Below are 26996 nucleotides of genomic sequence, written 5' to 3'. Positions count from 1 at the left end.
ACCCTCCCTTACCACTCCCCCCCCCCCTTACCCTCCCCTCATTCCCCTGTTTGTAGACCTTATAAAATATCACAGACAAACATGATATAGTTCAACTCGAAATTGATTTATTAAGTTTCATTGTCAAAGTTATTTTTACATTGCTTTGAGATAAGGCAAAAGTTTCCCCCCCTCCATGAAACCAATAAAACCTATATTGAATAAAATAAAAATGATGCAGTTACCGGTAGTTCTGCAGCTTCTTGGTGGAAATAAAGACCATCTCCCGTCTCCCAGCTGCAGCAGAGACTGACTGAAATGGCTGCCAAGCCCGGTATTAATGCTTCTAAATTGATGACATCACAAAGGAGTGACATCGTCAGCCTTCCAAACACCTGGCTCAATTGCATACAGTATGTATGTATGTATGCATGTATGTGAGTCTATCTATCTATCTATCTATCTATCTATCTATCTATCTATCTTTATTAATTATGTAGAATATAGATATGGATTATTTCTAATTTACAGATTTTGTAGATATAGATTAAAGATAGATTTAAGATTGTATGTGTGTGTGTATATGTGTGTATGTGTGTGTGTGTGTGTGTGTATGTATGTATGTATGTATGTATGTATGTATGTATGTATGTATATATATATATATATAATGTATATATGTAAAAAAAATATAAAATCTGTAGGTATGTATGTATGTATGGCGGGCGGGCAAAAAAGGCCTGCTGTATGTTTTTAAGTTCTTCGGATGACCATGCCGCTCTAATATTCTCCTTACTAGGGTCTACTAATGCTGGCCCAGGGGAAGGCAATAAAGCCCTATGGGGCCGAAGCCAATTTCCCTTATTTTAGGTAAAAAGTTTCCATCCGTCCCTACTCGAAATGCGGCTGGCCGAAGAGATCCCTCCAACCGACCGGCCGACGCACCTTCAGAGACAAACTAGTGCTTGCTTCTAGTGTCATCGCCGGCTTAACCCTCGTTTGTAGGGAGCTGACGAGTCCTGCAGCAGCAGGCTCTGCAAGCCTAGGATGCGTGAGCACGGTGCAAGAGGAAGGACTGAGGGTGTGAGGCTGGGCGCGGTTGAGAAGGCGTGGGGCGGGGCTATGGAAAGTTTTCATAGCTCTCCCAGCTGCCTGGGTGCATTGTGGGTGCGCCCAGAGTGCTGGCTGAGCGTGTTGCCTCAAGCCTTGGAAGTGGAGTTGGGCGGACCGGGCTACAGGTGAAACCCATTTCGGGTTATCGCTTCTCGGCCTTTTGGCTAAGATCAAGTGTAGTATCTGTTCTTATCAGTTTAATATCTGATACGTCCCCTATCTGGGGACCATATATTAAATGGATTTTTAGAACAGGGAGCTGGAAAAAGAGCTTGCTCTGTCCACTCCACGCATTGACCTGGTATTGCAGTACCTCCAGGACCGGTGCACCCCCTTTCCTACAGCAGTTTCCAAAAGCAGAAAAACAAAACTGACGAGCAAGAGGTGCAGCGCAGCTGTGGCGGCTGCTGCTACCACCACCCAAGCACTTTGATTGACACTCAGCCCGTCTGCTCGCAACATTGTATCCACTGAGCAGCTGCGTCTGCCAGAGTGTGCACAGCACAGGTACAACTGGAAGCAAAACAACACACACACCAGTTCATATGGCAGCCGCACTCTATAGTTCGTACCTACCGCTGCGCTAATAGCCAAGTTGGAAACATCGGGCAGGCACAGCGTATCCTGGCAGCCTGCGTCTGTATGCTTCACGTATTCGGGTCATGGGTGTATGTGCAGGGGGCCCGGAGCCCCAGGGGGCCCATAAAGTCTCTCTTCCCCACATTGTAAACCAATGCTATCAATGAAGCTTTATAGTTTGGGGGCCCAGTTCCAGACTTTGTACTCGGGCCCCGCAGCTTCAAGTTACACCTCCAGATCAGGATAATGCTAGGCCATTCCAACCAGCCTGTGTGTGTGACCTGCAGTCGCTGGTAGTCGAAAAGCGGCCGGCCCCGGATGCGCGCTTCAGAGTGGACAGACAGCAGCGGACCCCCAATCACACAGGCCCAAGGCTTGCTATGTAGCACGGAATACCTCATTGGACTGCAGCACTCCACGCGGGCTGAGATACACGCTCCACGTGGGATGGGCAGTATTCGTCCATGAAGATCCAGGCCAACGTTTAGAGATGGAGCAACACTCGGGGAGCAAAGAACTCCAACGAACGGACGTCTACTTTACAAGGATGTATTGCTTTATTCAATGCATGGACACAGAAACAGTTCAACCGCTCGATTACAGACCGCAGTCAATACAGTAAAGAAAGAAATGTGTCTGTTTAATGTAAACTTGCATGGAGCTCGTTTGTCAGCCACTGACTGACTGAATGCTGAAACGTGGTCTAACGTTACATGCACCACCAGGGATAAGGCCTTGCCTATAAGCATTCCCCAGCTGGCAAAAACGGAACCTCCCTGCCTATTCCTCACCATGGAAGAACGGAACCTACCTTTTTTTAAAAAAAAGAAAGCCACAGCAGCAGCCAACTAGATTTTGGTAGGCCGCTGTCTCCCCCTTGTGTGCTGCATAAAAAATGCACTCCACTAAAAATAACAATGATCCACGAAATAGAGCGTATGGAGAGAACGAGGCTTCTAGATGAGCCGTCAGGCTATGATAAATTGTATCACACCTGGGCGATATGGATAGATGCCCGGAGCTCACCCCTATTTACCAAGTGGTTACAGACAGGGACATGTGAGTAACACGTTTAAACCACAATTGTAAAGAGAAACAACAATTCCGGAGCCCGCCCCCCCCCCCCCCCTTTTTGTTTTATTTTCTCTTTCTCCCGTGTCATAGATACCTACCCTCCCTTACCACTCCCCCCCCCCCCTTACCCTCCCCTCATTCCCCTGTTTGTAGACCTTATAAAATATCACAGACAAACATGATATAGTTCAACTCGAAATTGATTTATTAAGTTTCATTGTCAAAGTTAATTTTACATTGCTTTGAGATAAGGCAAAAGTTTCCCCCCCTCCATGAAACCAATAAAACCTATATTGAATAAAATAAAAATGATGCAGTTACCGGTAGTTCTGCAGCTTCTTGGTGGAAATAAAGACCATCTCCCGTCTCCCAGCTGCAGCAGAGACTGACTGAAATGGCTGCCAAGCCCGGTATTAATGCTTCTAAATTGATGACATCACAAAGGAGTGACATCGTCAGCCTTCCAAACACCTGGCTCAATTGCATACAGTATGTATGTATGTATGCATGTATGTGAGTCTATCTATCTATCTATCTATCTATCTATCTATCTATCTATCTATCTTTATTAATTATGTAGAATATAGATATGGATTATTTCTAATTTACAGATTTTGTAGATATAGATTAAAGATAGATTTAAGATTGTATGTGTGTGTGTATATGTGTGTATGTGTGTGTGTGTGTGTGTGTATGTATGTATGTATGTATGTATGTATGTATGTATGTATATATATATATATATATAATGTATATATGTAAAAAAAATATAAAATCTGTAGGTATGTATGTATGTATGGCGGGCGGGCAAAAAAGGCCTGCTGTATGTTTTTAAGTTCTTCGGATGACCATGCCGCTCTAATATTCTCCTTACTAGGGTCTACTAATGCTGGCCCAGGGGAAGGCAATAAAGCCCTATGGGGCCGAAGCCAATTTCCCTTATTTTAGGTAAAAAGTTTCCATCCGTCCCTACTCGAAATGCGGCTGGCCGAAGAGATCCCTCCAACCGACCGGCCGACGCACCTTCAGAGACAAACTAGTGCTTGCTTCTAGTGTCATCGCCGGCTTAACCCTCGTTTGTAGGGAGCTGACGAGTCCTGCAGCAGCAGGCTCTGCAAGCCTAGGATGCGTGAGCACGGTGCAAGAGGAAGGACTGAGGGTGTGAGGCTGGGCGCGGTTGAGAAGGCGTGGGGCGGGGCTATGGAAAGTTTTCATAGCTCTCCCAGCTGCCTGGGTGCATTGTGGGTGCGCCCAGAGTGCTGGCTGAGCGTGTTGCCTCAAGCCTTGGAAGTGGAGTTGGGCGGACCGGGCTACAGGTGAAACCCATTTCGGGTTATCGCTTCTCGGCCTTTTGGCTAAGATCAAGTGTAGTATCTGTTCTTATCAGTTTAATATCTGATACGTCCCCTATCTGGGGACCATATATTAAATGGATTTTTAGAACAGGGAGCTGGAAAAAGAGCTTGCTCTGTCCACTCCACGCATTGACCTGGTATTGCAGTACCTCCAGGACCGGTGCACCCCCTTTCCTACAGCAGTTTCCAAAAGCAGAAAAACAAAACTGACGAGCAAGAGGTGCAGCGCAGCTGTGGCGGCTGCTGCTACCACCACCCAAGCACTTTGATTGACACTCAGCCCGTCTGCTCGCAACATTGTATCCACTGAGCAGCTGCGTCTGCCAGAGTGTGCACAGCACAGGTACAACTGGAAGCAAAACAACACACACACCAGTTCATATGGCAGCCGCACTCTATAGTTCGTACCTACCGCTGCGCTAATAGCCAAGTTGGAAACATCGGGCAGGCACAGCGTATCCTGGCAGCCTGCGTCTGTATGCTTCACGTATTCGGGTCATGGGTGTATGTGCAGGGGGCCCGGAGCCCCAGGGGGCCCATAAAGTCTCTCTTCCCCACATTGTAAACCAATGCTATCAATGAAGCTTTATAGTTTGGGGGCCCAGTTCCAGACTTTGTACTCGGGCCCCGCAGCTTCAAGTTACACCTCCAGATCAGGATAATGCTAGGCCATTCCAACCAGCCTGTGTGTGTGACCTGCAGTCGCTGGTAGTCGAAAAGCGGCCGGCCCCGGATGCGCGCTTCAGAGTGGACAGACAGCAGCGGACCCCCAATCACACAGGCCCAAGGCTTGCTATGTAGCACGGAATACCTCATTGGACTGCAGCACTCCACGCGGGCTGAGATACACGCTCCACGTGGGATGGGCAGTATTCGTCCATGAAGATCCAGGCCAACGTTTAGAGATGGAGCAACACTCGGGGAGCAAAGAACTCCAACGAACGGACGTCTACTTTACAAGGATGTATTGCTTTATTCAATGCATGGACACAGAAACAGTTCAACCGCTCGATTACAGACCGCAGTCAATACAGTAAAGAAAGAAATGTGTCTGTTTAATGTAAACTTGCATGGAGCTCGTTTGTCAGCCACTGACTGACTGAATGCTGAAACGTGGTCTAACGTTACATGCACCACCAGGGATAAGGCCTTGCCTATAAGCATTCCCCAGCTGGCAAAAACGGAACCTCCCTGCCTATTCCTCACCATGGAAGAACGGAACCTACCTTTTTTTAAAAAAAAGAAAGCCACAGCAGCAGCCAACTAGATTTTGGTAGGCCGCTGTCTCCCCCTTGTGTGCTGCATAAAAAATGCACTCCACTAAAAATAACAATGATCCACGAAATAGAGCGTATGGAGAGAACGAGGCTTCTAGATGAGCCGTCAGGCTATGATAAATTGTATCACACCTGGGCGATATGGATAGATGCCCGGAGCTCACCCCTATTTACCAAGTGGTTACAGACAGGGACATGTGAGTAACACGTTTAAACCACAATTGTAAAGAGAAACAACAATTCCGGAGCCCGCCCCCCCCCCCCCCTTTTTGTTTTATTTTCTCTTTCTCCCGTGTCATAGATACCTACCCTCCCTTACCACTCCCCCCCCCCCTTACCCTCCCCTCATTCCCCTGTTTGTAGACCTTATAAAATATCACAGACAAACATGATATAGTTCAACTCGAAATTGATTTATTAAGTTTCATTGTCAAAGTTATTTTTACATTGCTTTGAGATAAGGCAAAAGTTTCCCCCCCTCCATGAAACCAATAAAACCTATATTGAATAAAATAAAAATGATGCAGTTACCGGTAGTTCTGCAGCTTCTTGGTGGAAATAAAGACCATCTCCCGTCTCCCAGCTGCAGCAGAGACTGACTGAAATGGCTGCCAAGCCCGGTATTAATGCTTCTAAATTGATGACATCACAAAGGAGTGACATCGTCAGCCTTCCAAACACCTGGCTCAATTGCATACAGTATGTATGTATGTATGCATGTATGTGAGTCTATCTATCTATCTATCTATCTATCTATCTATCTATCTATCTATTATTAATTATGTAGAATATAGATATGGATTATTTCTAATTTACAGATTTTGTAGATATAGATTAAAGATAGATTTAAGATTGTATGTGTGTGTGTATATGTGTGTATGTGTGTGTGTGTGTGTGTGTATGTATGTATGTATGTATGTATGTATGTATGTATATATATATATATATAATGTATATATGTAAAAAAAATATAAAATCTGTAGGTATGTATGTATGTATGGCGGGCGGGCAAAAAAGGCCTGCTGTATGTTTTTAAGTTCTTCGGATGACCATGCCGCTCTAATATTCTCCTTACTAGGGTCTACTAATGCTGGCCCAGGGGAAGGCAATAAAGCCCTATGGGGCCGAAGCCAATTTCCCTTATTTTAGGTAAAAAGTTTCCATCCGTCCCTACTCGAAATGCGGCTGGCCGAAGAGATCCCTCCAACCGACCGGCCGACGCACCTTCAGAGACAAACTAGTGCTTGCTTCTAGTGTCATCGCCGGCTTAACCCTCGTTTGTAGGGAGCTGACGAGTCCTGCAGCAGCAGGCTCTGCAAGCCTAGGATGCGTGAGCACGGTGCAAGAGGAAGGACTGAGGGTGTGAGGCTGGGCGCGGTTGAGAAGGCGTGGGGCGGGGCTATGGAAAGTTTTCATAGCTCTCCCAGCTGCCTGGGTGCATTGTGGGTGCGCCCAGAGTGCTGGCTGAGCGTGTTGCCTCAAGCCTTGGAAGTGGAGTTGGGCGGACCGGGCTACAGGTGAAACCCATTTCGGGTTATCGCTTCTCGGCCTTTTGGCTAAGATCAAGTGTAGTATCTGTTCTTATCAGTTTAATATCTGATACGTCCCCTATCTGGGGACCATATATTAAATGGATTTTTAGAACAGGGAGCTGGAAAAAGAGCTTGCTCTGTCCACTCCACGCATTGACCTGGTATTGCAGTACCTCCAGGACCGGTGCACCCCCTTTCCTACAGCAGTTTCCAAAAGCAGAAAAACAAAACTGACGAGCAAGAGGTGCAGCGCAGCTGTGGCGGCTGCTGCTACCACCACCCAAGCACTTTGATTGACACTCAGCCCGTCTGCTCGCAACATTGTATCCACTGAGCAGCTGCGTCTGCCAGAGTGTGCACAGCACAGGTACAACTGGAAGCAAAACAACACACACACCAGTTCATATGGCAGCCGCACTCTATAGTTCGTACCTACCGCTGCGCTAATAGCCAAGTTGGAAACATCGGGCAGGCACAGCGTATCCTGGCAGCCTGCGTCTGTATGCTTCACGTATTCGGGTCATGGGTGTATGTGCAGGGGGCCCGGAGCCCCAGGGGGCCCATAAAGTCTCTCTTCCCCACATTGTAAACCAATGCTATCAATGAAGCTTTATAGTTTGGGGGCCCAGTTCCAGACTTTGTACTCGGGCCCCGCAGCTTCAAGTTACACCTCCAGATCAGGATAATGCTAGGCCATTCCAACCAGCCTGTGTGTGTGACCTGCAGTCGCTGGTAGTCGAAAAGCGGCCGGCCCCGGATGCGCGCTTCAGAGTGGACAGACAGCAGCGGACCCCCAATCACACAGGCCCAAGGCTTGCTATGTAGCACGGAATACCTCATTGGACTGCAGCACTCCACGCGGGCTGAGATACACGCTCCACGTGGGATGGGCAGTATTCGTCCATGAAGATCCAGGCCAACGTTTAGAGATGGAGCAACACTCGGGGAGCAAAGAACTCCAACGAACGGACGTCTACTTTACAAGGATGTATTGCTTTATTCAATGCATGGACACAGAAACAGTTCAACCGCTCGATTACAGACCGCAGTCAATACAGTAAAGAAAGAAATGTGTCTGTTTAATGTAAACTTGCATGGAGCTCGTTTGTCAGCCACTGACTGACTGAATGCTGAAACGTGGTCTAACGTTACATGCACCACCAGGGATAAGGCCTTGCCTATAAGCATTCCCCAGCTGGCAAAAACGGAACCTCCCTGCCTATTCCTCACCATGGAAGAACGGAACCTACCTTTTTTTAAAAAAAAGAAAGCCACAGCAGCAGCCAACTAGATTTTGGTAGGCCGCTGTCTCCCCCTTGTGTGCTGCATAAAAAATGCACTCCACTAAAAATAACAATGATCCACGAAATAGAGCGTATGGAGAGAACGAGGCTTCTAGATGAGCCGTCAGGCTATGATAAATTGTATCACACCTGGGCGATATGGATAGATGCCCGGAGCTCACCCCTATTTACCAAGTGGTTACAGACAGGGACATGTGAGTAACACGTTTAAACCACAATTGTAAAGAGAAACAACAATTCCGGAGCCCGCCCCCCCCCCCCCCTTTTTGTTTTATTTTCTCTTTCTCCCGTGTCATAGATACCTACCCTCCCTTACCACTCCCCCCCCCCCTTACCCTCCCCTCATTCCCCTGTTTGTAGACCTTATAAAATATCACAGACAAACATGATATAGTTCAACTCGAAATTGATTTATTAAGTTTCATTGTCAAAGTTATTTTTACATTGCTTTGAGATAAGGCAAAAGTTTCCCCCCCTCCATGAAACCAATAAAACCTATATTGAATAAAATAAAAATGATGCAGTTACCGGTAGTTCTGCAGCTTCTTGGTGGAAATAAAGACCATCTCCCGTCTCCCAGCTGCAGCAGAGACTGACTGAAATGGCTGCCAAGCCCGGTATTAATGCTTCTAAATTGATGACATCACAAAGGAGTGACATCGTCAGCCTTCCAAACACCTGGCTCAATTGCATACAGTATGTATGTATGTATGCATGTATGTGAGTCTATCTATCTATCTATCTATCTATCTATCTATCTATCTATCTTTATTAATTATGTAGAATATAGATATGGATTATTTCTAATTTACAGATTTTGTAGATATAGATTAAAGATAGATTTAAGATTGTATGTGTGTGTGTATATGTGTGTATGTGTGTGTGTGTGTGTGTGTATGTATGTATGTATGTATGTATGTATGTATGTATGTATATATATATATATATAATGTATATATGTAAAAAAAATATAAAATCTGTAGGTATGTATGTATGTATGGCGGGCGGGCAAAAAAGGCCTGCTGTATGTTTTTAAGTTCTTCGGATGACCATGCCGCTCTAATATTCTCCTTACTAGGGTCTACTAATGCTGGCCCAGGGGAAGGCAATAAAGCCCTATGGGGCCGAAGCCAATTTCCCTTATTTTAGGTAAAAAGTTTCCATCCGTCCCTACTCGAAATGCGGCTGGCCGAAGAGATCCCTCCAACCGACCGGCCGACGCACCTTCAGAGACAAACTAGTGCTTGCTTCTAGTGTCATCGCCGGCTTAACCCTCGTTTGTAGGGAGCTGACGAGTCCTGCAGCAGCAGGCTCTGCAAGCCTAGGATGCGTGAGCACGGTGCAAGAGGAAGGACTGAGGGTGTGAGGCTGGGCGCGGTTGAGAAGGCGTGGGGCGGGGCTATGGAAAGTTTTCATAGCTCTCCCAGCTGCCTGGGTGCATTGTGGGTGCGCCCAGAGTGCTGGCTGAGCGTGTTGCCTCAAGCCTTGGAAGTGGAGTTGGGCGGACCGGGCTACAGGTGAAACCCATTTCGGGTTATCGCTTCTCGGCCTTTTGGCTAAGATCAAGTGTAGTATCTGTTCTTATCAGTTTAATATCTGATACGTCCCCTATCTGGGGACCATATATTAAATGGATTTTTAGAACAGGGAGCTGGAAAAAGAGCTTGCTCTGTCCACTCCACGCATTGACCTGGTATTGCAGTACCTCCAGGACCGGTGCACCCCCTTTCCTACAGCAGTTTCCAAAAGCAGAAAAACAAAACTGACGAGCAAGAGGTGCAGCGCAGCTGTGGCGGCTGCTGCTACCACCACCCAAGCACTTTGATTGACACTCAGCCCGTCTGCTCGCAACATTGTATCCACTGAGCAGCTGCGTCTGCCAGAGTGTGCACAGCACAGGTACAACTGGAAGCAAAACAACACACACACCAGTTCATATGGCAGCCGCACTCTATAGTTCGTACCTACCGCTGCGCTAATAGCCAAGTTGGAAACATCGGGCAGGCACAGCGTATCCTGGCAGCCTGCGTCTGTATGCTTCACGTATTCGGGTCATGGGTGTATGTGCAGGGGGCCCGGAGCCCCAGGGGGCCCATAAAGTCTCTCTTCCCCACATTGTAAACCAATGCTATCAATGAAGCTTTATAGTTTGGGGGCCCAGTTCCAGACTTTGTACTCGGGCCCCGCAGCTTCAAGTTACACCTCCAGATCAGGATAATGCTAGGCCATTCCAACCAGCCTGTGTGTGTGACCTGCAGTCGCTGGTAGTCGAAAAGCGGCCGGCCCCGGATGCGCGCTTCAGAGTGGACAGACAGCAGCGGACCCCCAATCACACAGGCCCAAGGCTTGCTATGTAGCACGGAATACCTCATTGGACTGCAGCACTCCACGCGGGCTGAGATACACGCTCCACGTGGGATGGGCAGTATTCGTCCATGAAGATCCAGGCCAACGTTTAGAGATGGAGCAACACTCGGGGAGCAAAGAACTCCAACGAACGGACGTCTACTTTACAAGGATGTATTGCTTTATTCAATGCATGGACACAGAAACAGTTCAACCGCTCGATTACAGACCGCAGTCAATACAGTAAAGAAAGAAATGTGTCTGTTTAATGTAAACTTGCATGGAGCTCGTTTGTCAGCCACTGACTGACTGAATGCTGAAACGTGGTCTAACGTTACATGCACCACCAGGGATAAGGCCTTGCCTATAAGCATTCCCCAGCTGGCAAAAACGGAACCTCCCTGCCTATTCCTCACCATGGAAGAACGGAACCTACCTTTTTTTAAAAAAAAGAAAGCCACAGCAGCAGCCAACTAGATTTTGGTAGGCCGCTGTCTCCCCCTTGTGTGCTGCATAAAAAATGCACTCCACTAAAAATAACAATGATCCACGAAATAGAGCGTATGGAGAGAACGAGGCTTCTAGATGAGCCGTCAGGCTATGATAAATTGTATCACACCTGGGCGATATGGATAGATGCCCGGAGCTCACCCCTATTTACCAAGTGGTTACAGACAGGGACATGTGAGTAACACGTTTAAACCACAATTGTAAAGAGAAACAACAATTCCGGAGCCCGCCCCCCCCCCCCCCTTTTTGTTTTATTTTCTCTTTCTCCCGTGTCATAGATACCTACCCTCCCTTACCACTCCCCCCCCCCCTTACCCTCCCCTCATTCCCCTGTTTGTAGACCTTATAAAATATCACAGACAAACATGATATAGTTCAACTCGAAATTGATTTATTAAGTTTCATTGTCAAAGTTATTTTTACATTGCTTTGAGATAAGGCAAAAGTTTCCCCCCCTCCATGAAACCAATAAAACCTATATTGAATAAAATAAAAATGATGCAGTTACCGGTAGTTCTGCAGCTTCTTGGTGGAAATAAAGACCATCTCCCGTCTCCCAGCTGCAGCAGAGACTGACTGAAATGGCTGCCAAGCCCGGTATTAATGCTTCTAAATTGATGACATCACAAAGGAGTGACATCGTCAGCCTTCCAAACACCTGGCTCAATTGCATACAGTATGTATGTATGTATGCATGTATGTGAGTCTATCTATCTATCTATCTATCTATCTATCTATCTATCTATCTATTATTAATTATGTAGAATATAGATATGGATTATTTCTAATTTACAGATTTTGTAGATATAGATTAAAGATAGATTTAAGATTGTATGTGTGTGTGTATATGTGTGTATGTGTGTGTGTGTGTGTGTGTATGTATGTATGTATGTATGTATGTATGTATGTATGTATATATATATATATATAATGTATATATGTAAAAAAAATATAAAATCTGTAGGTATGTATGTATGTATGGCGGGCGGGCAAAAAAGGCCTGCTGTATGTTTTTAAGTTCTTCGGATGACCATGCCGCTCTAATATTCTCCTTACTAGGGTCTACTAATGCTGGCCCAGGGGAAGGCAATAAAGCCCTATGGGGCCGAAGCCAATTTCCCTTATTTTAGGTAAAAAGTTTCCATCCGTCCCTACTCGAAATGCGGCTGGCCGAAGAGATCCCTCCAACCGACCGGCCGACGCACCTTCAGAGACAAACTAGTGCTTGCTTCTAGTGTCATCGCCGGCTTAACCCTCGTTTGTAGGGAGCTGACGAGTCCTGCAGCAGCAGGCTCTGCAAGCCTAGGATGCGTGAGCACGGTGCAAGAGGAAGGACTGAGGGTGTGAGGCTGGGCGCGGTTGAGAAGGCGTGGGGCGGGGCTATGGAAAGTTTTCATAGCTCTCCCAGCTGCCTGGGTGCATTGTGGGTGCGCCCAGAGTGCTGGCTGAGCGTGTTGCCTCAAGCCTTGGAAGTGGAGTTGGGCGGACCGGGCTACAGGTGAAACCCATTTCGGGTTATCGCTTCTCGGCCTTTTGGCTAAGATCAAGTGTAGTATCTGTTCTTATCAGTTTAATATCTGATACGTCCCCTATCTGGGGACCATATATTAAATGGATTTTTAGAACAGGGAGCTGGAAAAAGAGCTTGCTCTGTCCACTCCACGCATTGACCTGGTATTGCAGTACCTCCAGGACCGGTGCACCCCCTTTCCTACAGCAGTTTCCAAAAGCAGAAAAACAAAACTGACGAGCAAGAGGTGCAGCGCAGCTGTGGCGGCTGCTGCTACCACCACCCAAGCACTTTGATTGACACTCAGCCCGTCTGCTCGCAACATTGTATCCACTGAGCAGCTGCGTCTGCCAGAGTGTGCACAGCACAGGTACAACTGGAAGCAAAACAACACACACACCAGTTCATATGGCAGCCGCACTCTATAGTTCGTACCTACCGCTGCGCTAATAGCCAAGTTGGAAACATCGGGCAGGCACAGCGTATCCTGGCAGCCTGCGTCTGTATGCTTCACGTATTCGGGTCATGGGTGTATGTGCAGGGGGCCCGGAGCCCCAGGGGGCCCATAAAGTCTCTCTTCCCCACATTGTAAACCAATGCTATCAATGAAGCTTTATAGTTTGGGGGCCCAGTTCCAGACTTTGTACTCGGGCCCCGCAGCTTCAAGTTACACCTCCAGATCAGGATAATGCTAGGCCATTCCAACCAGCCTGTGTGTGTGACCTGCAGTCGCTGGTAGTCGAAAAGCGGCCGGCCCCGGATGCGCGCTTCAGAGTGGACAGACAGCAGCGGACCCCCAATCACACAGGCCCAAGGCTTGCTATGTAGCACGGAATACCTCATTGGACTGCAGCACTCCACGCGGGCTGAGATACACGCTCCACGTGGGATGGGCAGTATTCGTCCATGAAGATCCAGGCCAACGTTTAGAGATGGAGCAACACTCGGGGAGCAAAGAACTCCAACGAACGGACGTCTACTTTACAAGGATGTATTGCTTTATTCAATGCATGGACACAGAAACAGTTCAACCGCTCGATTACAGACCGCAGTCAATACAGTAAAGAAAGAAATGTGTCTGTTTAATGTAAACTTGCATGGAGCTCGTTTGTCAGCCACTGACTGACTGAATGCTGAAACGTGGTCTAACGTTACATGCACCACCAGGGATAAGGCCTTGCCTATAAGCATTCCCCAGCTGGCAAAAACGGAACCTCCCTGCCTATTCCTCACCATGGAAGAACGGAACCTACCTTTTTTTAAAAAAAAGAAAGCCACAGCAGCAGCCAACTAGATTTTGGTAGGCCGCTGTCTCCCCCTTGTGTGCTGCATAAAAAATGCACTCCACTAAAAATAACAATGATCCACGAAATAGAGCGTATGGAGAGAACGAGGCTTCTAGATGAGCCGTCAGGCTATGATAAATTGTATCACACCTGGGCGATATGGATAGATGCCCGGAGCTCACCCCTATTTACCAAGTGGTTACAGACAGGGACATGTGAGTAACACGTTTAAACCACAATTGTAAAGAGAAACAACAATTCCGGAGCCCGCCCCCCCCCCCCCCTTTTTGTTTTATTTTCTCTTTCTCCCGTGTCATAGATACCTACCCTCCCTTACCACTCCCCCCCCCCCTTACCCTCCCCTCATTCCCCTGTTTGTAGACCTTATAAAATATCACAGACAAACATGATATAGTTCAACTCGAAATTGATTTATTAAGTTTCATTGTCAAAGTTATTTTTACATTGCTTTGAGATAAGGCAAAAGTTTCCCCCCCTCCATGAAACCAATAAAACCTATATTGAATAAAATAAAAATGATGCAGTTACCGGTAGTTCTGCAGCTTCTTGGTGGAAATAAAGACCATCTCCCGTCTCCCAGCTGCAGCAGAGACTGACTGAAATGGCTGCCAAGCCCGGTATTAATGCTTCTAAATTGATGACATCACAAAGGAGTGACATCGTCAGCCTTCCAAACACCTGGCTCAATTGCATACAGTATGTATGTATGTATGCATGTATGTGAGTCTATCTATCTATCTATCTATCTATCTATCTATCTATCTATCTATCTATTAATTATGTAGAATATAGATATGGATTATTTCTAATTTACAGATTTTGTAGATATAGATTAAAGATAGATTTAAGATTGTATGTGTGTGTGTATATGTGTGTATGTGTGTGTGTGTGTGTGTGTATGTATGTATGTATGTATGTATGTATGTATGTATGTATATATATATATATATAATGTATATATGTAAAAAAAATATAAAATCTGTAGGTATGTATGTATGTATGGCGGGCGGGCAAAAAAGGCCTGCTGTATGTTTTTAAGTTCTTCGGATGACCATGCCGCTCTAATATTCTCCTTACTAGGGTCTACTAATGCTGGCCCAGGGGAAGGCAATAAAGCCCTATGGGGCCGAAGCCAATTTCCCTTATTTTAGGTAAAAAGTTTCCATCCGTCCCTACTCGAAATGCGGCTGGCCGAAGAGATCCCTCCAACCGACCGGCCGACGCACCTTCAGAGACAAACTAGTGCTTGCTTCTAGTGTCATCGCCGGCTTAACCCTCGTTTGTAGGGAGCTGACGAGTCCTGCAGCAGCAGGCTCTGCAAGCCTAGGATGCGTGAGCACGGTGCAAGAGGAAGGACTGAGGGTGTGAGGCTGGGCGCGGTTGAGAAGGCGTGGGGCGGGGCTATGGAAAGTTTTCATAGCTCTCCCAGCTGCCTGGGTGCATTGTGGGTGCGCCCAGAGTGCTGGCTGAGCGTGTTGCCTCAAGCCTTGGAAGTGGAGTTGGGCGGACCGGGCTACAGGTGAAACCCATTTCGGGTTATCGCTTCTCGGCCTTTTGGCTAAGATCAAGTGTAGTATCTGTTCTTATCAGTTTAATATCTGATACGTCCCCTATCTGGGGACCATATATTAAATGGATTTTTAGAACAGGGAGCTGGAAAAAGAGCTTGCTCTGTCCACTCCACGCATTGACCTGGTATTGCAGTACCTCCAGGACCGGTGCACCCCCTTTCCTACAGCAGTTTCCAAAAGCAGAAAAACAAAACTGACGAGCAAGAGGTGCAGCGCAGCTGTGGCGGCTGCTGCTACCACCACCCAAGCACTTTGATTGACACTCAGCCCGTCTGCTCGCAACATTGTATCCACTGAGCAGCTGCGTCTGCCAGAGTGTGCACAGCACAGGTACAACTGGAAGCAAAACAACACACACACCAGTTCATATGGCAGCCGCACTCTATAGTTCGTACCTACCGCTGCGCTAATAGCCAAGTTGGAAACATCGGGCAGGCACAGCGTATCCTGGCAGCCTGCGTCTGTATGCTTCACGTATTCGGGTCATGGGTGTATGTGCAGGGGGCCCGGAGCCCCAGGGGGCCCATAAAGTCTCTCTTCCCCACATTGTAAACCAATGCTATCAATGAAGCTTTATAGTTTGGGGGCCCAGTTCCAGACTTTGTACTCGGGCCCCGCAGCTTCAAGTTACACCTCCAGATCAGGATAATGCTAGGCCATTCCAACCAGCCTGTGTGTGTGACCTGCAGTCGCTGGTAGTCGAAAAGCGGCCGGCCCCGGATGCGCGCTTCAGAGTGGACAGACAGCAGCGGACCCCCAATCACACAGGCCCAAGGCTTGCTATGTAGCACGGAATACCTCATTGGACTGCAGCACTCCACGCGGGCTTGAGATACACGCTCCACGTGGGATGGGCAGTATTCGTCCATGAAGATCCAGGCCAACGTTTAGAGATGGAGCAACACTCGGGGAGCAAAGAACTCCAACGAACGGACGTCTACTTTACAAGGATGTATTGCTTTATTCAATGCATGGACACAGAAACAGTTCAACCGCTCGATTACAGACCGCAGTCAATACAGTAAAGAAAGAAATGTGTCTGTTTAATGTAAACTTGCATGGAGCTCGTTTGTCAGCCACTGACTGACTGAATGCTGAAACGTGGTCTAACGTTACATGCACCACCAGGGATAAGGCCTTGCCTATAAGCATTCCCCAGCTGGCAAAAACGGAACCTCCCTGCCTATTCCTCACCATGGAAGAACGGAACCTACCTTTTTTTAAAAAAAAGAAAGCCACAGCAGCAGCCAACTAGATTTTGGTAGGCCGCTGTCTCCCCCTTGTGTGCTGCATAAAAAATGCACTCCACTAAAAATAACAATGATCCACGAAATAGAGCGTATGGAGAGAACGAGGCTTCTAGATGAGCCGTCAGGCTATGATAAATTGTATCACACCTGGGCGATATGGATAGATGCCCGGAGCTCACCCCTATTTACCAAGTGGTTACAGACAGGGACATGTGAGTAACACGTTTAAACCACAATTGTAAAGAGAAACAACAATTCCGGAGCCCGCCCCCCCCCCCCCCTTTTTGTTTTATTTTCTCTTTCTCCCGTGTCATAGATACCTACCCTCCCTTACCACTCCCCCCCCCCCTTACCCTCCCCTCATTCCCCTGTTTGTAGACCTTATAAAATATCACAGACAAACATGATATAGTTCAACTCGAAATTGATTTATTAAGTTTCATTGTCAAAGTTATTTTTACATTGCTTTGAGATAAGGCAAAAGTTTCCCCCCCTCCATGAAACCAATAAAACCTATATTGAATAAAATAAAAATGATGCAGTTACCGGTAGTTCTGCAGCTTCTTGGTGGAAATAAAGACCATCTCCCGTCTCCCAGCTGCAGCAGAGACTGACTGAAATGGCTGCCAAGCCCGGTATTAATGCTTCTAAATTGATGACATCACAAAGGAGTGACATCGTCAGCCTTCCAAACACCTGGCTCAATTGCATACAGTATGTATGTATGTATGCATGTATGTGAGTCTATCTATCTATCTATCTATCTATCTATCTATCTATCTATCTTTATTAATTATGTAGAATATAGATATGGATTATTTCTAATTTACAGATTTTGTAGATATAGATTAAAGATAGATTTAAGATTGTATGTGTGTGTGTATATGTGTGTATGTGTGTGTGTGTGTGTGTGTATGTATGTATGTATGTATGTATGTATGTATGTATGTATATATATATATATATAATGTATATATGTAAAAAAAATATAAAATCTGTAGGTATGTATGTATGTATGGCGGGCGGGCAAAAAAGGCCTGCTGTATGTTTTTAAGTTCTTCGGATGACCATGCCGCTCTAATATTCTCCTTACTAGGGTCTACTAATGCTGGCCCAGGGGAAGGCAATAAAGCCCTATGGGGCCGAAGCCAATTTCCCTTATTTTAGGTAAAAAGTTTCCATCCGTCCCTACTCGAAATGCGGCTGGCCGAAGAGATCCCTCCAACCGACCGGCCGACGCACCTTCAGAGACAAACTAGTGCTTGCTTCTAGTGTCATCGCCGGCTTAACCCTCGTTTGTAGGGAGCTGACGAGTCCTGCAGCAGCAGGCTCTGCAAGCCTAGGATGCGTGAGCACGGTGCAAGAGGAAGGACTGAGGGTGTGAGGCTGGGCGCGGTTGAGAAGGCGTGGGGCGGGGCTATGGAAAGTTTTCATAGCTCTCCCAGCTGCCTGGGTGCATTGTGGGTGCGCCCAGAGTGCTGGCTGAGCGTGTTGCCTCAAGCCTTGGAAGTGGAGTTGGGCGGACCGGGCTACAGGTGAAACCCATTTCGGGTTATCGCTTCTCGGCCTTTTGGCTAAGATCAAGTGTAGTATCTGTTCTTATCAGTTTAATATCTGATACGTCCCCTATCTGGGGACCATATATTAAATGGATTTTTAGAACAGGGAGCTGGAAAAAGAGCTTGCTCTGTCCACTCCACGCATTGACCTGGTATTGCAGTACCTCCAGGACCGGTGCACCCCCTTTCCTACAGCAGTTTCCAAAAGCAGAAAAACAAAACTGACGAGCAAGAGGTGCAGCGCAGCTGTGGCGGCTGCTGCTACCACCACCCAAGCACTTTGATTGACACTCAGCCCGTCTGCTCGCAACATTGTATCCACTGAGCAGCTGCGTCTGCCAGAGTGTGCACAGCACAGGTACAACTGGAAGCAAAACAACACACACACCAGTTCATATGGCAGCCGCACTCTATAGTTCGTACCTACCGCTGCGCTAATAGCCAAGTTGGAAACATCGGGCAGGCACAGCGTATCCTGGCAGCCTGCGTCTGTATGCTTCACGTATTCGGGTCATGGGTGTATGTGCAGGGGGCCCGGAGCCCCAGGGGGCCCATAAAGTCTCTCTTCCCCACATTGTAAACCAATGCTATCAATGAAGCTTTATAGTTTGGGGGCCCAGTTCCAGACTTTGTACTCGGGCCCCGCAGCTTCAAGTTACACCTCCAGATCAGGATAATGCTAGGCCATTCCAACCAGCCTGTGTGTGTGACCTGCAGTCGCTGGTAGTCGAAAAGCGGCCGGCCCCGGATGCGCGCTTCAGAGTGGACAGACAGCAGCGGACCCCCAATCACACAGGCCCAAGGCTTGCTATGTAGCACGGAATACCTCATTGGACTGCAGCACTCCACGCGGGCTGAGATACACGCTCCACGTGGGATGGGCAGTATTCGTCCATGAAGATCCAGGCCAACGTTTAGAGATGGAGCAACACTCGGGGAGCAAAGAACTCCAACGAACGGACGTCTACTTTACAAGGATGTATTGCTTTATTCAATGCATGGACACAGAAACAGTTCAACCGCTCGATTACAGACCGCAGTCAATACAGTAAAGAAAGAAATGTGTCTGTTTAATGTAAACTTGCATGGAGCTCGTTTGTCAGCCACTGACTGACTGAATGCTGAAACGTGGTCTAACGTTACATGCACCACCAGGGATAAGGCCTTGCCTATAAGCATTCCCCAGCTGGCAAAAACGGAACCTCCCTGCCTATTCCTCACCATGGAAGAACGGAACCTACCTTTTTTTAAAAAAAAGAAAGCCACAGCAGCAGCCAACTAGATTTTGGTAGGCCGCTGTCTCCCCCTTGTGTGCTGCATAAAAAATGCACTCCACTAAAAATAACAATGATCCACGAAATAGAGCGTATGGAGAGAACGAGGCTTCTAGATGAGCCGTCAGGCTATGATAAATTGTATCACACCTGGGCGATATGGATAGATGCCCGGAGCTCACCCCTATTTACCAAGTGGTTACAGACAGGGACATGTGAGTAACACGTTTAAACCACAATTGTATAAAGAGAAACAACAATTCCGGAGCCCGCCCCCCCCCCCCCCTTTTTGTTTTATTTTCTCTTTCTCCCGTGTCATAGATACCTACCCTCCCTTACCACTCCCCCCCCCCCTTACCCTCCCCTCATTCCCCTGTTTGTAGACCTTATAAAATATCACAGACAAACATGATATAGTTCAACTCGAAATTGATTTATTAAGTTTCATTGTCAAAGTTATTTTTACATTGCTTTGAGATAAGGCAAAAGTTTCCCCCCCTCCATGAAACCAATAAAACCTATATTGAATAAAATAAAAATGATGCAGTTACCGGTAGTTCTGCAGCTTCTTGGTGGAAATAAAGACCATCTCCCGTCTCCCAGCTGCAGCAGAGACTGACTGAAATGGCTGCCAAGCCCGGTATTAATGCTTCTAAATTGATGACATCACAAAGGAGTGACATCGTCAGCCTTCCAAACACCTGGCTCAATTGCATACAGTATGTATGTATGTATGCATGTATGTGAGTCTATCTATCTATCTATCTATCTATCTATCTATCTATCTATTAATTATGTAGAATATAGATATGGATTATTTCTAATTTACAGATTTTGTAGATATAGATTAAAGATAGATTTAAGATTGTATGTGTGTGTGTATATGTGTGTATGTGTGTGTGTGTGTGTGTGTATGTATGTATGTATGTATGTATGTATGTATGTATGTATATATATATATATATAATGTATATATGTAAAAAAAATATAAAATCTGTAGGTATGTATGTATGTATGGCGGGCGGGCAAAAAAGGCCTGCTGTATGTTTTTAAGTTCTTCGGATGACCATGCCGCTCTAATATTCTCCTTACTAGGGTCTACTAATGCTGGCCCAGGGGAAGGCAATAAAGCCCTATGGGGCCGAAGCCAATTTCCCTTATTTTAGGTAAAAAGTTTCCATCCGTCCCTACTCGAAATGCGGCTGGCCGAAGAGATCCCTCCAACCGACCGGCCGACGCACCTTCAGAGACAAACTAGTGCTTGCTTCTAGTGTCATCGCCGGCTTAACCCTCGTTTGTAGGGAGCTGACGAGTCCTGCAGCAGCAGGCTCTGCAAGCCTAGGATGCGTGAGCACGGTGCAAGAGGAAGGACTGAGGGTGTGAGGCTGGGCGCGGTTGAGAAGGCGTGGGGCGGGGCTATGGAAAGTTTTCATAGCTCTCCCAGCTGCCTGGGTGCATTGTGGGTGCGCCCAGAGTGCTGGCTGAGCGTGTTGCCTCAAGCCTTGGAAGTGGAGTTGGGCGGACCGGGCTACAGGTGAAACCCATTTCGGGTTATCGCTTCTCGGCCTTTTGGCTAAGATCAAGTGTAGTATCTGTTCTTATCAGTTTAATATCTGATACGTCCCCTATCTGGGGACCATATATTAAATGGATTTTTAGAACAGGGAGCTGGAAAAAGAGCTTGCTCTGTCCACTCCACGCATTGACCTGGTATTGCAGTACCTCCAGGACCGGTGCACCCCCTTTCCTACAGCAGTTTCCAAAAGCAGAAAAACAAAACTGACGAGCAAGAGGTGCAGCGCAGCTGTGGCGGCTGCTGCTACCACCACCCAAGCACTTTGATTGACACTCAGCCCGTCTGCTCGCAACATTGTATCCACTGAGCAGCTGCGTCTGCCAGAGTGTGCACAGCACAGGTACAACTGGAAGCAAAACAACACACACACCAGTTCATATGGCAGCCGCACTCTATAGTTCGTACCTACCGCTGCGCTAATAGCCAAGTTGGAAACATCGGGCAGGCACAGCGTATCCTGGCAGCCTGCGTCTGTATGCTTCACGTATTCGGGTCATGGGTGTATGTGCAGGGGGCCCGGAGCCCCAGGGGGCCCATAAAGTCTCTCTTCCCCACATTGTAAACCAATGCTATCAATGAAGCTTTATAGTTTGGGGGCCCAGTTCCAGACTTTGTACTCGGGCCCCGCAGCTTCAAGTTACACCTCCAGATCAGGATAATGCTAGGCCATTCCAACCAGCCTGTGTGTGTGACCTGCAGTCGCTGGTAGTCGAAAAGCGGCCGGCCCCGGATGCGCGCTTCAGAGTGGACAGACAGCAGCGGACCCCCAATCACACAGGCCCAAGGCTTGCTATGTAGCACGGAATACCTCATTGGACTGCAGCACTCCACGCGGGCTGAGATACACGCTCCACGTGGGATGGGCAGTATTCGTCCATGAAGATCCAGGCCAACGTTTAGAGATGGAGCAACACTCGGGGAGCAAAGAACTCCAACGAACGGACGTCTACTTTACAAGGATGTATTGCTTTATTCAATGCATGGACACAGAAACAGTTCAACCGCTCGATTACAGACCGCAGTCAATACAGTAAAGAAAGAAATGTGTCTGTTTAATGTAAACTTGCATGGAGCTCGTTTGTCAGCCACTGACTGACTGAATGCTGAAACGTGGTCTAACGTTACATGCACCACCAGGGATAAGGCCTTGCCTATAAGCATTCCCCAGCTGGCAAAAACGGAACCTCCCTGCCTATTCCTCACCATGGAAGAACGGAACCTACCTTTTTTTAAAAAAAAGAAAGCCACAGCAGCAGCCAACTAGATTTTGGTAGGCCGCTGTCTCCCCCTTGTGTGCTGCATAAAAAATGCACTCCACTAAAAATAACAATGATCCACGAAATAGAGCGTATGGAGAGAACGAGGCTTCTAGATGAGCCGTCAGGCTATGATAAATTGTATCACACCTGGGCGATATGGATAGATGCCCGGAGCTCACCCCTATTTACCAAGTGGTTACAGACAGGGACATGTGAGTAACACGTTTAAACCACAATTGTAAAGAGAAACAACAATTCCGGAGCCCGCCCCCCCCCCCCCCTTTTTGTTTTATTTTCTCTTTCTCCCGTGTCATAGATACCTACCCTCCCTTACCACTCCCCCCCCCCCTTACCCTCCCCTCATTCCCCTGTTTGTAGACCTTATAAAATATCACAGACAAACATGATATAGTTCAACTCGAAATTGATTTATTAAGTTTCATTGTCAAAGTTATTTTTACATTGCTTTGAGATAAGGCAAAAGTTTCCCCCCCTCCATGAAACCAATAAAACCTATATTGAATAAAATAAAAATGATGCAGTTACCGGTAGTTCTGCAGCTTCTTGGTGGAAATAAAGACCATCTCCCGTCTCCCAGCTGCAGCAGAGACTGACTGAAATGGCTGCCAAGCCCGGTATTAATGCTTCTAAATTGATGACATCACAAAGGAGTGACATCGTCAGCCTTCCAAACACCTGGCTCAATTGCATACAGTATGTATGTATGTATGCATGTATGTGAGTCTATCTATCTATCTATCTATCTATCTATCTATCTATCTATCTATCTATTATTAATTATGTAGAATATAGATATGGATTATTTCTAATTTACAGATTTTGTAGATATAGATTAAAGATAGATTTAAGATTGTATGTGTGTGTGTATATGTGTGTATGTGTGTGTGTGTGTGTGTGTATGTATGTATGTATGTATGTATGTATGTATGTATGTATATATATATATATATAATGTATATATGTAAAAAAAATATAAAATCTGTAGGTATGTATGTATGTATGGCGGGCGGGCAAAAAAGGCCTGCTGTATGTTTTTAAGTTCTTCGGATGACCATGCCGCTCTAATATTCTCCTTACTAGGGTCTACTAATGCTGGCCCAGGGGAAGGCAATAAAGCCCTATGGGGCCGAAGCCAATTTCCCTTATTTTAGGTAAAAAGTTTCCATCCGTCCCTACTCGAAATGCGGCTGGCCGAAGAGATCCCTCCAACCGACCGGCCGACGCACCTTCAGAGACAAACTAGTGCTTGCTTCTAGTGTCATCGCCGGCTTAACCCTCGTTTGTAGGGAGCTGACGAGTCCTGCAGCAGCAGGCTCTGCAAGCCTAGGATGCGTGAGCACGGTGCAAGAGGAAGGACTGAGGGTGTGAGGCTGGGCGCGGTTGAGAAGGCGTGGGGCGGGGCTATGGAAAGTTTTCATAGCTCTCCCAGCTGCCTGGGTGCATTGTGGGTGCGCCCAGAGTGCTGGCTGAGCGTGTTGCCTCAAGCCTTGGAAGTGGAGTTGGGCGGACCGGGCTACAGGTGAAACCCATTTCGGGTTATCGCTTCTCGGCCTTTTGGCTAAGATCAAGTGTAGTATCTGTTCTTATCAGTTTAATATCTGATACGTCCCCTATCTGGGGACCATATATTAAATGGATTTTTAGAACAGGGAGCTGGAAAAAGAGCTTGCTCTGTCCACTCCACGCATTGACCTGGTATTGCAGTACCTCCAGGACCGGTGCACCCCCTTTCCTACAGCAGTTTCCAAAAGCAGAAAAACAAAACTGACGAGCAAGAGGTGCAGCGCAGCTGTGGCGGCTGCTGCTACCACCACCCAAGCACTTTGATTGACACTCAGCCCGTCTGCTCGCAACATTGTATCCACTGAGCAGCTGCGTCTGCCAGAGTGTGCACAGCACAGGTACAACTGGAAGCAAAACAACACACACACCAGTTCATATGGCAGCCGCACTCTATAGTTCGTACCTACCGCTGCGCTAATAGCCAAGTTGGAAACATCGGGCAGGCACAGCGTATCCTGGCAGCCTGCGTCTGTATGCTTCACGTATTCGGGTCATGGGTGTATGTGCAGGGGGCCCGGAGCCCCAGGGGGCCCATAAAGTCTCTCTTCCCCACATTGTAAACCAATGCTATCAATGAAGCTTTATAGTTTGGGGGCCCAGTTCCAGACTTTGTACTCGGGCCCCGCAGCTTCAAGTTACACCTCCAGATCAGGATAATGCTAGGCCATTCCAACCAGCCTGTGTGTGTGACCTGCAGTCGCTGGTAGTCGAAAAGCGGCCGGCCCCGGATGCGCGCTTCAGAGTGGACAGACAGCAGCGGACCCCCAATCACACAGGCCCAAGGCTTGCTATGTAGCACGGAATACCTCATTGGACTGCAGCACTCCACGCGGGCTGAGATACACGCTCCACGTGGGATGGGCAGTATTCGTCCATGAAGATCCAGGCCAACGTTTAGAGATGGAGCAACACTCGGGGAGCAAAGAACTCCAACGAACGGACGTCTACTTTACAAGGATGTATTGCTTTATTCAATGCATGGACACAGAAACAGTTCAACCGCTCGATTACAGACCGCAGTCAATACAGTAAAGAAAGAAATGTGTCTGTTTAATGTAAACTTGCATGGAGCTCGTTTGTCAGCCACTGACTGACTGAATGCTGAAACGTGGTCTAACGTTACATGCACCACCAGGGATAAGGCCTTGCCTATAAGCATTCCCCAGCTGGCAAAAACGGAACCTCCCTGCCTATTCCTCACCATGGAAGAACGGAACCTACCTTTTTTTAAAAAAAAGAAAGCCACAGCAGCAGCCAACTAGATTTTGGTAGGCCGCTGTCTCCCCCTTGTGTGCTGCATAAAAAATGCACTCCACTAAAAATAACAATGATCCACGAAATAGAGCGTATGGAGAGAACGAGGCTTCTAGATGAGCCGTCAGGCTATGATAAATTGTATCACACCTGGGCGATATGGATAGATGCCCGGAGCTCACCCCTATTTACCAAGTGGTTACAGACAGGGACATGTGAGTAACACGTTTAAACCACAATTGTAAAGAGAAACAACAATTCCGGAGCCCGCCCCCCCCCCCCCCTTTTTGTTTTATTTTCTCTTTCTCCCGTGTCATAGATACCTACCCTCCCTTACCACTCCCCCCCCCCCTTACCCTCCCCTCATTCCCCTGTTTGTAGACCTTATAAAATATCACAGACAAACATGATATAGTTCAACTCGAAATTGATTTATTAAGTTTCATTGTCAAAGTTATTTTTACATTGCTTTGAGATAAGGCAAAAGTTTCCCCCCCTCCATGAAACCAATAAAACCTATATTGAATAAAATAAAAATGATGCAGTTACCGGTAGTTCTGCAGCTTCTTGGTGGAAATAAAGACCATCTCCCGTCTCCCAGCTGCAGCAGAGACTGACTGAAATGGCTGCCAAGCCCGGTATTAATGCTTCTAAATTGATGACATCACAAAGGAGTGACATCGTCAGCCTTCCAAACACCTGGCTCAATTGCATACAGTATGTATGTATGTATGCATGTATGTGAGTCTATCTATCTATCTATCTATCTATCTATCTATCTATCTATCTATTATTAATTATGTAGAATATAGATATGGATTATTTCTAATTTACAGATTTTGTAGATATAGATTAAAGATAGATTTAAGATTGTATGTGTGTGTGTATATGTGTGTATGTGTGTGTGTGTGTGTGTGTATGTATGTATGTATGTATGTATGTATGTATGTATATATATATATATATAATGTATATATGTAAAAAAAATATAAAATCTGTAGGTATGTATGTATGTATGGCGGGCGGGCAAAAAAGGCCTGCTGTATGTTTTTAAGTTCTTCGGATGACCATGCCGCTCTAATATTCTCCTTACTAGGGTCTACTAATGCTGGCCCAGGGGAAGGCAATAAAGCCCTATGGGGCCGAAGCCAATTTCCCTTATTTTAGGTAAAAAGTTTCCATCCGTCCCTACTCGAAATGCGGCTGGCCGAAGAGATCCCTCCAACCGACCGGCCGACGCACCTTCAGAGACAAACTAGTGCTTGCTTCTAGTGTCATCGCCGGCTTAACCCTCGTTTGTAGGGAGCTGACGAGTCCTGCAGCAGCAGGCTCTGCAAGCCTAGGATGCGTGAGCACGGTGCAAGAGGAAGGACTGAGGGTGTGAGGCTGGGCGCGGTTGAGAAGGCGTGGGGCGGGGCTATGGAAAGTTTTCATAGCTCTCCCAGCTGCCTGGGTGCATTGTGGGTGCGCCCAGAGTGCTGGCTGAGCGTGTTGCCTCAAGCCTTGGAAGTGGAGTTGGGCGGACCGGGCTACAGGTGAAACCCATTTCGGGTTATCGCTTCTCGGCCTTTTGGCTAAGATCAAGTGTAGTATCTGTTCTTATCAGTTTAATATCTGATACGTCCCCTATCTGGGGACCATATATTAAATGGATTTTTAGAACAGGGAGCTGGAAAAAGAGCTTGCTCTGTCCACTCCACGCATTGACCTGGTATTGCAGTACCTCCAGGACCGGTGCACCCCCTTTCCTACAGCAGTTTCCAAAAGCAGAAAAACAAAACTG

General features: G+C 47.1%; 10 non-coding genes across 10 annotated transcripts; all 10 read left to right on the top strand.

The window, feature by feature from the left end:
* Positions 1-1236: 1236 nt before the first annotated feature.
* Positions 1237-1427, top strand: LOC136590956 (U2 spliceosomal RNA). The gene has a single exon (XR_010787821.1). It is a non-coding gene; the product is annotated as a U2 spliceosomal RNA (small nuclear RNA).
* Positions 1428-4080: 2653 nt separating this feature from the next.
* On the top strand, positions 4081-4271 carry LOC136590955 (U2 spliceosomal RNA). Its single transcript, XR_010787820.1, has one exon. It is a non-coding gene; the product is annotated as a U2 spliceosomal RNA (small nuclear RNA).
* A 2642-nt stretch (positions 4272-6913) lies between these two features.
* On the top strand, positions 6914-7104 carry LOC136590953 (U2 spliceosomal RNA). Its single transcript, XR_010787819.1, has one exon. It is a non-coding gene; the product is annotated as a U2 spliceosomal RNA (small nuclear RNA).
* Positions 7105-9749: 2645 nt separating this feature from the next.
* On the top strand, positions 9750-9940 carry LOC136590952 (U2 spliceosomal RNA). The gene has a single exon (XR_010787818.1). It is a non-coding gene; the product is annotated as a U2 spliceosomal RNA (small nuclear RNA).
* Positions 9941-12586: 2646 nt separating this feature from the next.
* LOC136590951 (U2 spliceosomal RNA) lies at positions 12587-12777 on the top strand. The gene has a single exon (XR_010787817.1). It is a non-coding gene; the product is annotated as a U2 spliceosomal RNA (small nuclear RNA).
* Positions 12778-15424: 2647 nt separating this feature from the next.
* LOC136590950 (U2 spliceosomal RNA) lies at positions 15425-15615 on the top strand. Its single transcript, XR_010787816.1, has one exon. It is a non-coding gene; the product is annotated as a U2 spliceosomal RNA (small nuclear RNA).
* A 2646-nt stretch (positions 15616-18261) lies between these two features.
* Positions 18262-18452, top strand: LOC136590948 (U2 spliceosomal RNA). Its single transcript, XR_010787814.1, has one exon. It is a non-coding gene; the product is annotated as a U2 spliceosomal RNA (small nuclear RNA).
* Positions 18453-21093: 2641 nt separating this feature from the next.
* Positions 21094-21284, top strand: LOC136590947 (U2 spliceosomal RNA). The gene has a single exon (XR_010787813.1). It is a non-coding gene; the product is annotated as a U2 spliceosomal RNA (small nuclear RNA).
* A 2650-nt stretch (positions 21285-23934) lies between these two features.
* Positions 23935-24125, top strand: LOC136590946 (U2 spliceosomal RNA). The gene has a single exon (XR_010787812.1). It is a non-coding gene; the product is annotated as a U2 spliceosomal RNA (small nuclear RNA).
* A 2642-nt stretch (positions 24126-26767) lies between these two features.
* Positions 26768-26958, top strand: LOC136590945 (U2 spliceosomal RNA). The gene has a single exon (XR_010787811.1). It is a non-coding gene; the product is annotated as a U2 spliceosomal RNA (small nuclear RNA).
* The last annotated feature ends 38 nt before the right edge of the window (positions 26959-26996 follow it).

Source organism: Eleutherodactylus coqui, unplaced genomic scaffold (assembly GCF_035609145.1).
Source record: "Eleutherodactylus coqui strain aEleCoq1 unplaced genomic scaffold, aEleCoq1.hap1 HAP1_SCAFFOLD_299, whole genome shotgun sequence".
In the NCBI taxonomy this organism is placed as follows: Eukaryota; Metazoa; Chordata; class Amphibia; order Anura; family Eleutherodactylidae; genus Eleutherodactylus; species Eleutherodactylus coqui.
Note: the sequence above shows the minus strand (reverse complement) of the source record. Positions and strands in the feature narration are given on the sequence as shown.